Consider the following 15104-nt stretch of genomic DNA (forward strand, 5'->3'; position numbering starts at 1 on the left):
TAATTTTTATGTGTTTTATAAAAGTAACATCTAGCAATGTAAAATTCGTACTTTTCTATGACTGTTGAAGGCAAAGCACTCAAATGCAGGTAAATGCGGAAATACCCTTGAGAGCGAGAAAAGAAATCTCGACGTAAGAAATATGTCTATATTTATGAATAGAAAAAAATAATTTAACTGGCTATTTAAAAGCATATCATGAGAGGTTTACATTCAGCAAAAGGAATGATGTCTTAATATGTTCATCTTGTTAGTTGTATTAAAGCGTATAAATGTCATAACTGGAACGAATTGCGATATAAATATTATGATGAATTCGTACCTGAAGGCAATTGTTTTTTCTCATCTTCCGAGTTTATTTCCGAACCGATCGTAGATGTTTGACAATCACTAACAAGTGTAACGCTACTTTATTGCATAAAGATTTTTAATTTCACTTTTGAATTTATTTCACCACGCGCTCGATTGCGTTTTAATGAATGTGGCAGAAGTTGATCCGACAAATGAACGATTAGTCACGCTGCTTTACCACCAAACACGATATGATTATTTTGATTACCATTCTATACACAGCAAACCACATGAAACATCCGAGGTGAACCCGCGATTTTCGGCTCATGACTCACGTGCTCTAACCACTGGTACTGGTAATAGGACCTTAAATTAAATATTATTTTTACATTTAACAAAAGAAAAACATTAAGCTGTAGTAGTTCTTTGGATTGTGTTTTGATGTTTCATTCATAAGCATTTATGTTCTCCTCAATAAGTATTTTATTCAAAACTCCTTACTGTTCGAAATTCGAAAAGTAAAAATAATTATTATATATGTATATATATTTAAAGTGATAGCGGCAAGAAAAATATCTCTTTATAAATTTCACTTGTAACAAGATGCTTTTCTGATCGTTCCCTGATTCGAAGAAGCACTTCAGGGAGTATAAAGACTTTGATGTACAATTTAGTTTCTTTTTTAAAACATTTCTAGTAAATCTTTAGTGTATACATATTCCAGTTGAAAGTTTTTTATTGTTAAAGAATACATATGGACACGAAACAGTGAATTCGATACAATAGCACACACGTCATTGCTTGTATACATACCTATTGACAATCTCTCTTTGTTCTACTAGCTTCCACGTCAACTGCCTGTGTATTGTAATTTATTATAACATAGATAGCATTTCATGTAAACCTGTATTTATTGTAGCAATTGTAATATTTTTACCAAACAAAATTAATCTTGGTATTTTAAGTTATGTTTCAAAACCGGTGTCCTGATTATTACATCCCAACTTCTAAATAGTTGAGCTCGACAAAAGCCTTCTTAGGTAATCTGTACTGAGATAAACTAATATAGCTGTCTTTCCAGTCTTTAGGTTTAATGGTTCCGGCAATAGATCATAGAAACAAAGGAGCAATACTAAGATACTAATAATGTTAACGCTTTGATATAAGTATGATAAAAGTTTTCGCGTATTTATTACGTGCGTATGGATTCCGCGTGTGCAGTGAGCCATCGCTCAGGGACACATTCTAAAAGCGTAAAAAACTTAAAATAAATAAATTCCACCTTCAAATAACATACCGTCTGTAATTCTGCGTCGGGTCTGCGGCCGAATTAAGTATAAGGCTACGTTTGCTGTCTTCTGTCTGAGCAAATGGGCCACCTGATGGTAAGTGGTAACCACCGCTCGTTGACATTGGCGTTGTAAGAATCATTAATCATTCCTTACATCGTCAATGTGCCACCAACTTTGGGTACTAATATGTTGTCTCTTGTACTTGTGTTGTTCTTAGAACATAGCAATCCTGTGACGTACTGTTGTTTGGTAGTAGAATGTTTAGTGAGTGGGTGCTATCTGCCCAGACGGGTTACTGCAAAAAGCCCTACCCCCAAGATCATTATAAAATTGAAGAAAATCAATAAATAAATGTGGAATAAAAATAATATATTTATCTTATTTTTATAATAATTTATATATATAAAATAAGGATATTAAATAAGGGAGACCGGCGGCGGTGTGGGGACATGACGGCATAGAGCGTCATGCCGTCTGCCGTCATGGCATATGAGTCAGTCCTTCTCCCAAAGAGTGCCAACAAATGTCTTACAACAAATATTTACAATGATTTGTATTTTTTTATAATATTAACAGCCTGTAAATTTCCCACTGTTGGACTAAGGCCTCCTTTCATTTTGAGGAGAAGGTTTGGAGCATATTCCACCACGCTGCTCCAATACGGGTTGGTAGATACACATGTGGCAGATTTTCGTTTAAATTAGACACATGCAGGTTTCCTCACGATGTTTTCCTTCACCGCCGAGCACGAGATGAATTATAAACACAAATTAAGCACATGAAAATTCAGTGGTGCTTGCTTGGGCTTGAACCCGCAATCATCGGTTAAGATGCACGCATTCTAACCACAGGGCCATCTCGGCTCTTGTATTTGTTTGTCCCAAAACGTAACACGGGTAAAGTTTATCAATTTTTTTTTCTTTATTACTAATCAAATTGTTAAAAATGTTAGATAACTCAGTTGTTTGCACAGTAAACTATATTATGATTGTTAGTAACAAGCAGCCTTGCATGTTTCGCTTTGTGAAGGAACAACAACCTAGGTTAATTGTATACACTCGCGGCAATTTGCTAAACTTTGTCCTTACCAAGATGAAACCACACCGCTTAAAATCATTAGCATTTGGTATTATTACTATAAATATTTAAAGGGTGTAGGTATTTTTTTAATACTAGGTTTATTTAATTACATCAAACAATATACGTATTTGCAATAATCGATTATCTGGCTTCGTGCGGTGATTTTTCGTAAGTTTGTTTTTAACCGCCAGTAAATGACTCTCAGCTTAGTTATAGACTTTCCTTCAAAGGAGAATACTTTAGACCTTGTTTCAACGCGCTGCTCCAAAGCGGGTTTGTCAATACACTCGTGGCAGATTTTCATTTGACACGTGCAGGTTTCCTTACGATGCTTTTCATGAATAGATATTGTAAACGTAATTTAAGCACATGAAAATTCTCCGACCTAATTGTTAGTGAGTGTGTGTGTAATCCCTCTAAGGTTAAAAATACTATATTTTGACTACTGAGCTATATCATATATTGGCAATAGTACAAGTTAATTGATGTGTTATATTTATTAGTTTTTTTTTTACAACTCGCAGCTAGCGTGGTTTTACCCACGTTAAATGTTCCTGCTCCATCCTCGTATGCCGTAGAGTATTGTTAAATAGCTTATGAACTTCCATAAGAATCGGGCTATCGGCTTGGTGTTACCAAAAATTTCAGCACGTTCAAAATAACCAACAAAAATAATTTGAGTATGTCTATTGTGCTTTTACGGCTATACCCCTGAACATTAATACAATTTGTAATTTATAAATGCCATAAGCTACTTTTTATACCCAACTAATAAGACCTACTTCACGCGGGTGAAACAGCAGCCGACAACCAGTTGTTATATGTAAACTTAAACTTACCTCACACAATATAAAGTTGTGTGTTTGTCATTTACTAGTATACTTACAAGGATCCATAAAATTATTTATTTTCATTTTAAAATACCAGAAATGCTACTTCTATAGCATATAAAATCGCACTAAATTGGGTCTGAAATACACCAAGCGGGTGTTGCTGAGTTTTCGGTATAATTCTATCGAATTATACCACTATAGAAAACTATTTCATTATTACTAATAAAGAAACTTAACGATAACGATAATTACAAGATTTTTCCTTTTCCGAAAAAATAACATAAGGAAACAAACAAACGTCCGGTTAATTCTTTATTAGTGACCTACTTTTTTGATTTAGTTTCTTGTTTACATTGAGCGAGTTTTAACTTTGATTCTAATATAATTACGCGATGCGATTTAGAAAAACAAGATATTCTTCTTCTTATATTACAAAATGTTACTGTAGCACTTTAAAATGTTAATGAATAATATATGCTGCTTAAAATAATTAAATTTAATCAAACATGATAATATCCCATCGCTGGGCAAACATTCTTTTCCTCTAATGAAAACTTTTGAGAGCGTATAATAACCACACTGCTTCAGTTAGGATGAGTAATCATAAAACTATATTATAATTATAATTAATTACTAATATACTTTTCCTTTTACTAAGCTTATCATATCATATATAGTCGCTTACAAAGTCACTTGGAATCATATTAATAAAATTAGTCGTGTCGCTGTTAATCGCATGTTGATCGCAAATGTATAGGAGAACCTTTACAGTAAATGAGCTCAATAAAACTAATTAAGTATGCACAGGAGGTAAGACGTTGTTTTCATAATTATTTTGATCGAAAAAACCTGTTTTCAATGACTGTTTAGTTTTTCGGTCACGATTCTCCAGGACTTGAGCTGAGCGACATTAAAAATGAAACTTAATTAAAAAGAAAACATTTCATTTAGAGTAGCATTTATTACTATTATATATTCGACGTTTTTATAATTACTATTTATATGAATAAGTATTTATTTTTTGTAAGATTGATATTTACACCAATGGAAATTTTCAAAAGTATAATATACGTACGATGTTTAAATAAAATTAAATTTTCAAAAATCAGTAAAACAGACACATGTCACATAATTCTTGTTTCATAGAGCATAAGCAACAATAGCTAAAAAATTTTGAAGTACATATATTAAGTAAAAAATTAATAAACTATAATATATTTAGGACACTTACTTTGACATTTTTGAGATTTTAATAATGGGTGAGAAATCTTATTAGTACTATCTTTCGCATGTTAGATATCGAGGGTCACTTGCCGCTGCATCAGTAAAATATATCTGGGACTACTAAATACAAAAACAAAAACATGAGGCGCATTTCAAATATTCTTTTTGGTATTCTTAGAAACATATTTTTTTTAGACTAATCGCTCTTATTTAACTATAGAATCATTATACAGGTTATATTAAATTCAAGCAGCATGTTATACAGGGAAAATGCGAAACCCATTCCATCGCAAAATAATTCTTCTATCGAGCTGTATGACTTGACCCAGTTAGATAGATATAAGTTTATTCACTCTCAACTTCTAACCCTTCAACGTATGTCGATCCCGGTACCACATGTCTGTTGGCTTTAGGTCCTGTCCATGTTACATAACGAGACCTTCACATTGGGAAACCTCGCTTATGCTGCGTAGGTGACTCTGCAATGACGATAATATCAGCGCATATCAAAGGTTCGTGATGTACTCACCGTTTACTTTATAATCAGTTGTTTTGCTAGATATTGTTTTACTAGATATAATCCTCTGCTAGACATAATCGCCCTACAGTCCTAGATTTGGAAATACCTTGTAGCAGCGATATACAGACACCTCAGAATCTTGATATAACTCCAATTTATATGACATCTTGGCTGTGTCTCGAGTAATGCCCAGGTTTCAATAATATCGAAGGCTTTCTTGTAATCCGTAACCTAAGCCAACCAGCGGTTAATTGTACCGTTTGATCTTCTGCACAGCATACTGAACAGTTTGGACTTACATTGTTCCACGGTTCCGTAGGCTGATCTAAAGCCGGAACTCGTCAAGTTTTTTGGCAAGACGGTTTGTACAACTTTTGATAATAGTTATTTGTACATCACTCAGGAGCGTATGGGTCTGTTGTTTTACGCCTTGATACTACTCTACGCTATCAGAATATTGCTTTGTTAAAAGATGAAATTAAAGAGCTAGTCTTTCATAACCGGAGCCTACTTTGATTCTGATTTCTTTGTTACTGAAATAATCATTCGAAAATTTTGGGAATTCTACAATTCCTATTTACTTCTCTGACGTAAGACGTAAAACTGGAGCTAGGAGTGGGGACGGCATTAGTCCTTGGAATATTACCCTTAAACTATTACCTAACTTCCTAAGGTTGGAATTAAACCTATGATATTATCATAATTAGGAGACTTTTATAGCGTTATTGACGCTTATCTATATAGAAAACGTAAAAACCAACCACATGGCCCAAATGTAAGGAAGTTTGTAATAATGATGGAAGAGTAGCAATTCATCTCATTATTTCACTACCATACTCTTATTACCAAGTTTAAATGCCATAATGTGGTATTGTCACGAGAAATAAACATATGTGCAAAATTTGTTAAATTAGGTTCAGTGGAAGAAGTTAAGAATTACAACAAATATATTAATATACGGAGTCAAGCTTAATAAAACCGTTTAAAAATTTAAGTAAAGTAAAAAAAGAAGTAGATGGAAGTCAAGTCTACACTGCTCTAAAACTTATACACGAGAGAAAGGGCGTAACTGCGGACAATATTACTAAAATGGCATATTTTACTATTCTCATAATCTGACAGGAAAGCACATCCAACACGACCGGAAAGAATTCAGACGCAGAACTTACTTTAGTAAACTTAATAAACACTTTATGTGCAATCCAAGGGACGCTAAGTAAACAGTATAAGCACTAAGTCTATGTGTAGACTCCGTTACTGAAAAAATCTCGAAAGAAATACCCCATGAGTTCTTAGTGGTCCGACGCTTGGGTTAAACTCAAAACTTCTGAATATGCAGTCCTGTAACCACTACACCAAAATAGCAGTTTTATTTCATATACAAACAAGGGACTATCAGTCATTCCGCAGAATTCAATAGTGCTTGATAGAACTGAAATCTCTGCCGAAATTTTAAAATACTGTATCCACGCGATCAGTACTGTTTCTAAAATACAAAAGCAGTAGCAAAAGTATAATGAATATGAATAAACTTCACAAAATTATACAAATATTTCCTTAATTTATAAATAAGTAACGATACCATAAATGTAATTACATAACCACAATTGCTAGAAGATTTGTTAAGAGAAGAATGACACAAGCTTTAATTAACCAAAGGAATAAAATCTGCACAATCATTTGTTTCCAAAAAACCTACTCTTTTTTTAGTATACAATTGTAACTAAAGATAAATAAGAAACTTATAAAACCTTATAATGTGATGTGATGTCTTGATAAATTAAAGGTAACTTACAATAATTATACTTACCATTATTTTTTCTCTTAATAATATGTAGATATTATTAATATTATATGATTATCGTCATAATTGCTTATTCTGGAATCTCATAGAATGTTTTGGTAAAACGTTTATTTCAATTTTAAATTATATTTATAAAGCAATACATATTAAATTATTTGTAACCTAGAATTTTTCAACTATGAATAGTTCAACGGGAACGGAATGAATAGAGAATTTCTCACAATTAGTGACATCTTTTCATAATGAAGTGTCCGGTCTGACTAAAGTTATGAGCATAATGATATTTCAAAAAGACTTAAAGAGTTTCTCGGTGGCAGTTAGCGAGGAATTATATATAGTAATTCGTGTTTAAATTTAAACTTATAGATTTATCAGCTGTGATATTCGTTATATTATAATTACTGTTAATATCTGAAACTCGACCGAAGTCAATCACGATCGCCTTTTCCTAAACCCGAAATCAGATTGTATCATTAATTATCTTTATATCTCATTCACAATACAGACATACGAAATTAAAAAGTAACACAATAATTTGAATACAATTTACAAACGATTTATTTAACAGTGAAAAATAATAATTTTTATTCTATAGTATTTTATATTATTGAATATTATTCAATAATATAATAAACTCTAAGTAAAGAAAAGCCCTGTCTACAGATAAAATGTTTTTTTATTTTGGTGAGCAATGTATGTCTTTTTATACCGTTGTTTTACTGTATTCGCTGTTCTTTTTTTCCATGTCATCTTTTGATGTGATACATATAAAAATATATGTAATTGTTTTTATTGTGTTATAATAGTTATATTGTTGTGAAACGGTTTAAATGTTTTATTGATTGCATGTAATCACACGATCAATTGATATAAACGAAACACGGTACGAGAATAAATTTCTTTTTAAATTCATACTTTTCACACCAATAGTCTAAATTTTTATGCTGCAAAGCTACTGTTATTATCATACGGTATACTAAAAGTTTCTTCTTCTGGTATAAGTTTTATGTATATTTTAGCATTTTTTTACAAAAAACGTCTTCCTATTTATAAGTATACATAGTCGTACATGGTACACGTTAACTATTCCAATCGGAGAAATATCAACTAAATTTATTTATTTATTCTTTATTGCACCCAAACATAAAACTAAAAATTACAATCAATATTTTGGCCTTCAATCCTTAGCGCTCTGGATTATGATTAAATATAAAAAATAGCATTATATTAAACATTATGATATAACATGGATACATTGTATGATCATTTCGTCGAAAGGGTTAACCTACTTTGATCTTTATAGGACAGTTAAACTAGCTATTACAGAGCGATTCCTACCTCCGCAACAATTCCTATATCCGCAAGAGCACGGAACAATTGCTTGAGCGCGATCATTATATTACTAAGAAATATTTATTACTTTTTGTATAAGAACCGAAAATGACAACTAATAGGTCGATAGGTTTCGATCGGGTTCGGGTATATCGTAGACCTGCACCAAATTATTAATGTTTATAATTAATGTAAAAGAACCAAATGATGAAACCACGATTCCGGGGTAAATTTTACCACATATACACACATTCAGTACATCAACCTGCACTTTACAGCGTGGTGTAATAAGCTCTGAACTTTCTCACTAAGATAAGGAGAAATTTGTCTAGCAATGCGATATATGTGTGCTGTTTCTAACTAAATACATAGTATAAAATATAGAGGAGATTACGCGTAGATCTTTGTCAACTGACGCATTCGTGGATCCGAACAAGTCCAAAATAATATTGTGACAAGTGTTTGAAAATAGCCGTGGGAAACGTACTGTTTATAGATTGCTCAGCGCAGTATAATGAATACACGAAACAATAATTTCATATTAGGTATCGAATAATTTTTATTATCCTTGTTACCACATCTTATCATGCAATATTATCAGGTCACGTTTTAGTCAAAGAGTATTTAAGTGTTTGAATATAAATTAATGTTTTGACGAAATCTTGTAAAATGAGTTTATCGAGACGTGAGATAAATAGAGTTCAAGATTAATATATCAACCATTGCTGTTGTTACATTTTAAATATAAGTTATTCTTCTTATAGTAATAAAAAATATTACCGTTAATAATATTAACATTTAAATTGACAGTCATTAAAATAATTCATTATTATAGAAAATGAATAATTCAATATGCAGTTAAACAAATAAACACATGGGATTTCGATGATAAAATAAATATATTTTCCATATTATTATTATAATTTATAGCATTGAATTAACGCGCCAGGCACAAGAGAGTGGAGAGCGGTGGCGGAGAAGGGTTATGACGTCATAAGCGTTATGCCGTAAGTCATAAGTCATTTATATTATAAACCCAATGGAGCGCAAACAATGTTTTACTTCTTTGGTATGCACGTACAATTAATAAGGCTCTCTACTGACCAATTCGAGTATTGACATTCAATTTCTTCATTACGAGTTTTCTTTACATTTAATTCACCCATTTATTTTACTCTATTAATAAAAACATTTATTTATTTATTAATAAAAACATTTATTTTACTCTATTATTATTACTCAATAGGTACAAGATTATTTTGGACTTAGTATTTTGTTGATTTCCATGTGGGTTACATTAATTTAATTGCGCTTTATTGACAATGTAAGAGATATTGACCATTCCTGCCATCACCAATGCGCTGTTAGCCTTGAAAACTAAGATATGAAGTCCCTTGTTCCGGTAGTTACACTGGCTCACTCACGTTTCAAATCGAAACACATCAATAAGTACTAAGTATTGCTGTTTAACGGTAGAATATGTAATGACGCATGTACCCTGACGGGCATGCACAAAGTCTATCAATATTTGGTGATTGTATACACTAGTTCGCTATTAATTACTAAATTGCAATAATATTCAATTCATAATTACTTATGGAACAAATTCCTCCATAAATATATCGTTTATAGGTTGTGAATCACTTGCGCCATAAGTACTAATTAAAACATAACAATATGCTTTCGCAATGCTTAAATATACAGTAAATCAACTGCGATTTGAAATTGGTGATGAAATAATTTATATTGTTAATACATTATTTCTACAAATAATACGTCGAGAATAAGCTCTTTCTAATTAATTACAATTGGCCTATAAATATAAATTCTATTGTGCTGGAAAATCGAATACGGTAACATTATAGACGACTAAATTGCAAATTCAACTAACGGAATACGCAAAATTAGTACAGGATTCCTTCCACTAATTCCATCCCACAGAAGTTACACTCGGGTGCTAGTAAACAGCTCAGCTGAAACGTAAACGGTATTTTATTGTGTAAGTTCTATTGAATATAGTGATTTTCTAGCAAAACAGAAATAAAGCAAAAAGATGAGTGAGTAAGTTGCCTCATTTACGTAGAACATACCTCAAATTTAATTATGTCCTAATTGGTACTACAAAATCCCAAAGCGATTATGTACGCTGGTAGTTCAATCATTAGTATAATTATAATGAATTAAATGAAAACTAAAGATTATTTTAAATAATGTTTAATCAACAATAAATGACTATAATGATATTATTTGCAAAGCATTTATCAGGTTGAGCTTAAAACAATTTATTTGATTACAATTCTCACTGCAATCAATTTACTATTTCATACGAATCAAATTAAATTAAACATTTCTTTTATATTTAAAATAAGTAGTACAACTTATTTAACTAAATCGAATAATATTTGATGAGAGTATACGGGTTCATTAAATATGTTATTTAGTGAAGTGATTGCAAATAGTAATTTCATGTTCCAAGTTATGTAGTCCGTGCATTGGTCACGATTGCATCGGATCTGTTTGTTTTGGTTCCGTAACAAAGTTCACTTAACGAAGAAACTTAGCAAGTAACATACCCAGCTCGATCGCATAGCAATTTACAAGTCTTATCGTGTCCTCGCCCATCCCAATCCTCTTAGGATTGTATGTTACGGGATTTTGGCTAAGTTATAAAATATGCTCGACTGCCTCTTGTTGCATTACAATTGTTTATCTTATCGTATTCAATAGACGTGTAGATATATTCATTTTAATAATATTGCATTTATTATTATCTAGATAAATAGTAGTTTTTACATTTATGCTATCGTTGCTCAGTTAAAGTATATGACCGGTGAAGGTTGAGGGTGTTAGAAGTTTGCAAACACAAGTTCCACCATCTATCATCTATATTAAATTAATTCAATCCGTCATTATAAGAAAAAATCATTAACACATGCCACAAGTCAGGTCAGATAGCTAATTATAAAGTATCAGCCCATAAACAACCCACTAATGGGCAACGATGTTTAATTCCTTTCTGTTAAGCAAATGTAGTTAAAGTCCATTCCACAATGGGTCACAATGGGTTGAACAGCATGTTTTAATGACAAACTTTCACTTTGTAAAATGAACGTTAACGAAAATTGCCTTAATTCCATGCCAATGAAAATAATAATATTTTTTAGGTATTATAAAAAAACAAATAATAACTTGAGCATTAGAGAATAATCATCAAATTAGCCCTTAATTATTTTATTAGATCGACCAGAACTATAACTATAAACATAATAAGATATGGGCAAAACATATGAATCAAATAAAAATCTTTCAAGTTAGTTTTTATAATTATTCTCAATAATATAATATTGTTTTATAATATACATGTTTTATAATGTTACGGTTTAAACTTTGAGTAAGAAAATGTCTCAGAAATTTTACTATGAGATATTTTTAATATGAAAATACTTACAAATTCCAGAATATCAAAGTATTACAAGTATGTCTCAGTGTTTCGTAGAATCGACATTTCGATATTTTTTCCATAACGACGCCACCGCAGGTCATTTTCGTTTGATACGACAGTTGGAAGATTTCAATATGCCGCATTCTTCAAATATCTTGAAAGACGTCGCGTTCTTCGCAGGCCTCTCGTCGCGAGCAGTTACCAAGGACAATCAATTAAATACCGCTATGAATATTAAATTCTTTTTTATTTGAATTTTAGAACATTTCAGTTATTGTTTAGCTGTATTTCAATTTTTCATGCAGACAGGCTTTCATTTTAGTAAGATTGTTAAATGAAACTGTTGAATGAAACAAATTAAAAAGATAAATAGTAAATATTCTTTTGTATTCTTGTAAATCAAATTACCAACTTTGACACAGCGGAACAGCTTCGTGCAAGAGGACCCTAAACTTCTTTCCTATCAAAAGGCAATTGATGAGGTTTTCCGAGAAGAATGCTCTTTCATTTCATTTGAAAACAGGATTTGTATTATCCAATCAATAAAATACACAGCAACAATTCTAACGACATCTAGTCATCTGCATATTAACCGCGTGCTAATTAATTGATCGTCTGCCTACTCGAAATAATTTGAATCGGTAATGTTAGCTTAAAGTTACCTCATTCCGTTTTGTGTCAGTACGAGTGACAAATGAAATTACAGCTTTGACCACCATTTGACGTGAAAATCAATAACGTTTCCATTACGCCTGACAGGTGTTAGGTCATAAAATGCAGTAACGTTTCATTCATTTATTAGATTATCCTCTTATTTATAGTTCTATTATCTGAAACTGCATATATTAATTTTGTATTGTCTATCAAGTAATTAAAGTCAATTAAGTTTTATTTTAAACTTTTTCAGAATGGTTTTAATGGATTTTTAAGCCTTTTTTCAATGCATGATGGAGGATTAAGATTTAACAGGCAAATGCCTAGATATTAAGTTATTTTACTATATAATTCAAGTTTAAAATTTACTATAGTATCAAAATATTAAGAAAATAGGTTTTAATAATTATGTTAGAAGCTCGACGTTCAGTAATAACTAAACATCGAGTATTTTACGATTCAGAATTAGTGCTATACATAAATTTGTTAAATAATAATCTTAACCACCGAGCCAAAAATTTAGACTAAGTACACATTTCTAAGATCCGAGCAAAACTATCTCTATAAAATTTTAATGTGCTTAATTTGTGTTTATAAATCATCGCGTGATTCACGATGAAGGAAAACATCGTTATTTTCGACAAATTTTCTTTCAAAAGTGTTGTGTTGAAAGAACATTTGTTTCATATACATTATACATAAACCAACCAGCACTAAAACAACGTTGTGGAATAAGTTCTAAAACATCTCTATCGTGTCACATGTAAATGTGTAATAAGTATTCATATAAATTACATGCCTGGCAGCAATTCATATTCATTTGTTTCTTGTAATCGACGTAGCCACGTAAGGAAGATCACTCAGTCATGCGTGTATCGACACGTGCCATAACCATAATTATAGACCACGCTTATTACCTTTTACCAAAGCGAGATTCGAGATTACAATATTTTGTTCAGCTAAAGTAACCACAATTATTTTAAATCGCGATTAACAAATGTATGTATATTATGACATTTTGAAAATTCAAAATATATAATATATTTTTTTTACTATTTACCACCGAAAACAGTTTGAAACAGATTTGTGGAACATTACAAATTATTCACCGTTTCCTAAATTATTTTCAAACAAAAATAGTATTAGAATACTTTGAGTCTTATGTAAATCTTAATGTATAATTGAACCATTCTTTTTTTTTCTTAAAATTCTTATTTTCGTTGTATTATAATTATTATTATATTATATTGTGTTGTAGAGTATGTTACATTGAATGAAATAAAATAAGAAATTTAATAATTGACACCAAATTGTATCTTTTATTATATGTTCTGTATTTATTTCAAACTGTCCTTAATTGTAAAATATCATTTAATTCTGAATGGGTAAAAGGGTAATTCTGAAATAGAATAAGAATTAAGTTTTATAAGACTACACTCAATTGGGATTAAAAATACCTTCGTATTCCTTTAGGAGAACCCTCATCACAATGTCATCAATTCTGTAGTTTGCATCGGGATAGAGACCTATACTTAAGCAGTCATGGATAAACATGATAAGAATATATAAGAACTTGTCGCAGGCTAAAGAGTATGTAGAGCGTTTTTTATATAAAATTATTGTTTAATAAACATTATATGCAAAATATAGTTCAACAGCGCGATAATAGAATGTCAAATATTGATTCGATATATTTTAATTTAATATAATACTTACTATGAAAGTAAGCAAATTGTGCAGACTTTTAATAAAGAACCGGTCTCATGTCAGCTGATGAAAGAGATTAATGAAGTCGAAGGACTATGATCAATCACGGATTTATCCAGTAATGTCCTTGGAACCGCAAACAAGAAATGAACCATAAGTTATAAACTTATTGAAGGATATATGAAAATACATTTGACCGTAATTCACAGTAAACAAGACAGCATATTATGAATAATATAATATTTTTGTTCAATAGAATTTGAATAATCTTTAATTAAACATACACGTAATAGGTATTTATAAATTAAGTTGGCCGTACCAAGGATGCGTGTAGAAATTAATAGCTCAATCTTTGGTCTGTTTATATATGATATCTTGTGTACCTATTTAATTAATAAATACAGAAAATAAACGCTGAAATATTAACCAAAATTTTATCACAAAGATTTATTTTTATATTTCTATAGATTACATTTTTTTATTACATGTATTTTGAATCTCTAATTCCTTTTTTACTTGTTTAATAATTCTCAAAAACAATATTAAATAAACATTAGAAGACACTTGAAATAAAATATATATCAGAAAATTTAGAGACTCAACATTTTCCTAGCACTTGATTGGACACGTGAGCAACGCTCAATTTCAAAGTCCACTAGGCAACAAATCGATTTAGCAATTTCAGAAACTTGATCATTTTAACAAGCTTCGTCCGTCTTGTAAAATTTCAATACCTTTCAAATCTGGAGATCTGAATGTAAATAGAAATAAAGCCAACAATTAATTAGCACATAGTTTTAAAAGTCCAATAGACTTTTTAAATACATTCCATTTTTAAACTTAAACTTTTTATAAGAACTTTCTGAATATTGTAAAGTATAGGTATATTGAAACGATTATTTTAACCTTTTTACTTTTCCTTTGC

The sequence above is a fragment of the Vanessa atalanta genome, chromosome 7, assembly GCF_905147765.1.
Source record: "Vanessa atalanta chromosome 7, ilVanAtal1.2, whole genome shotgun sequence".
NCBI classification, from domain to species: Eukaryota; Metazoa; Arthropoda; class Insecta; order Lepidoptera; family Nymphalidae; genus Vanessa; species Vanessa atalanta.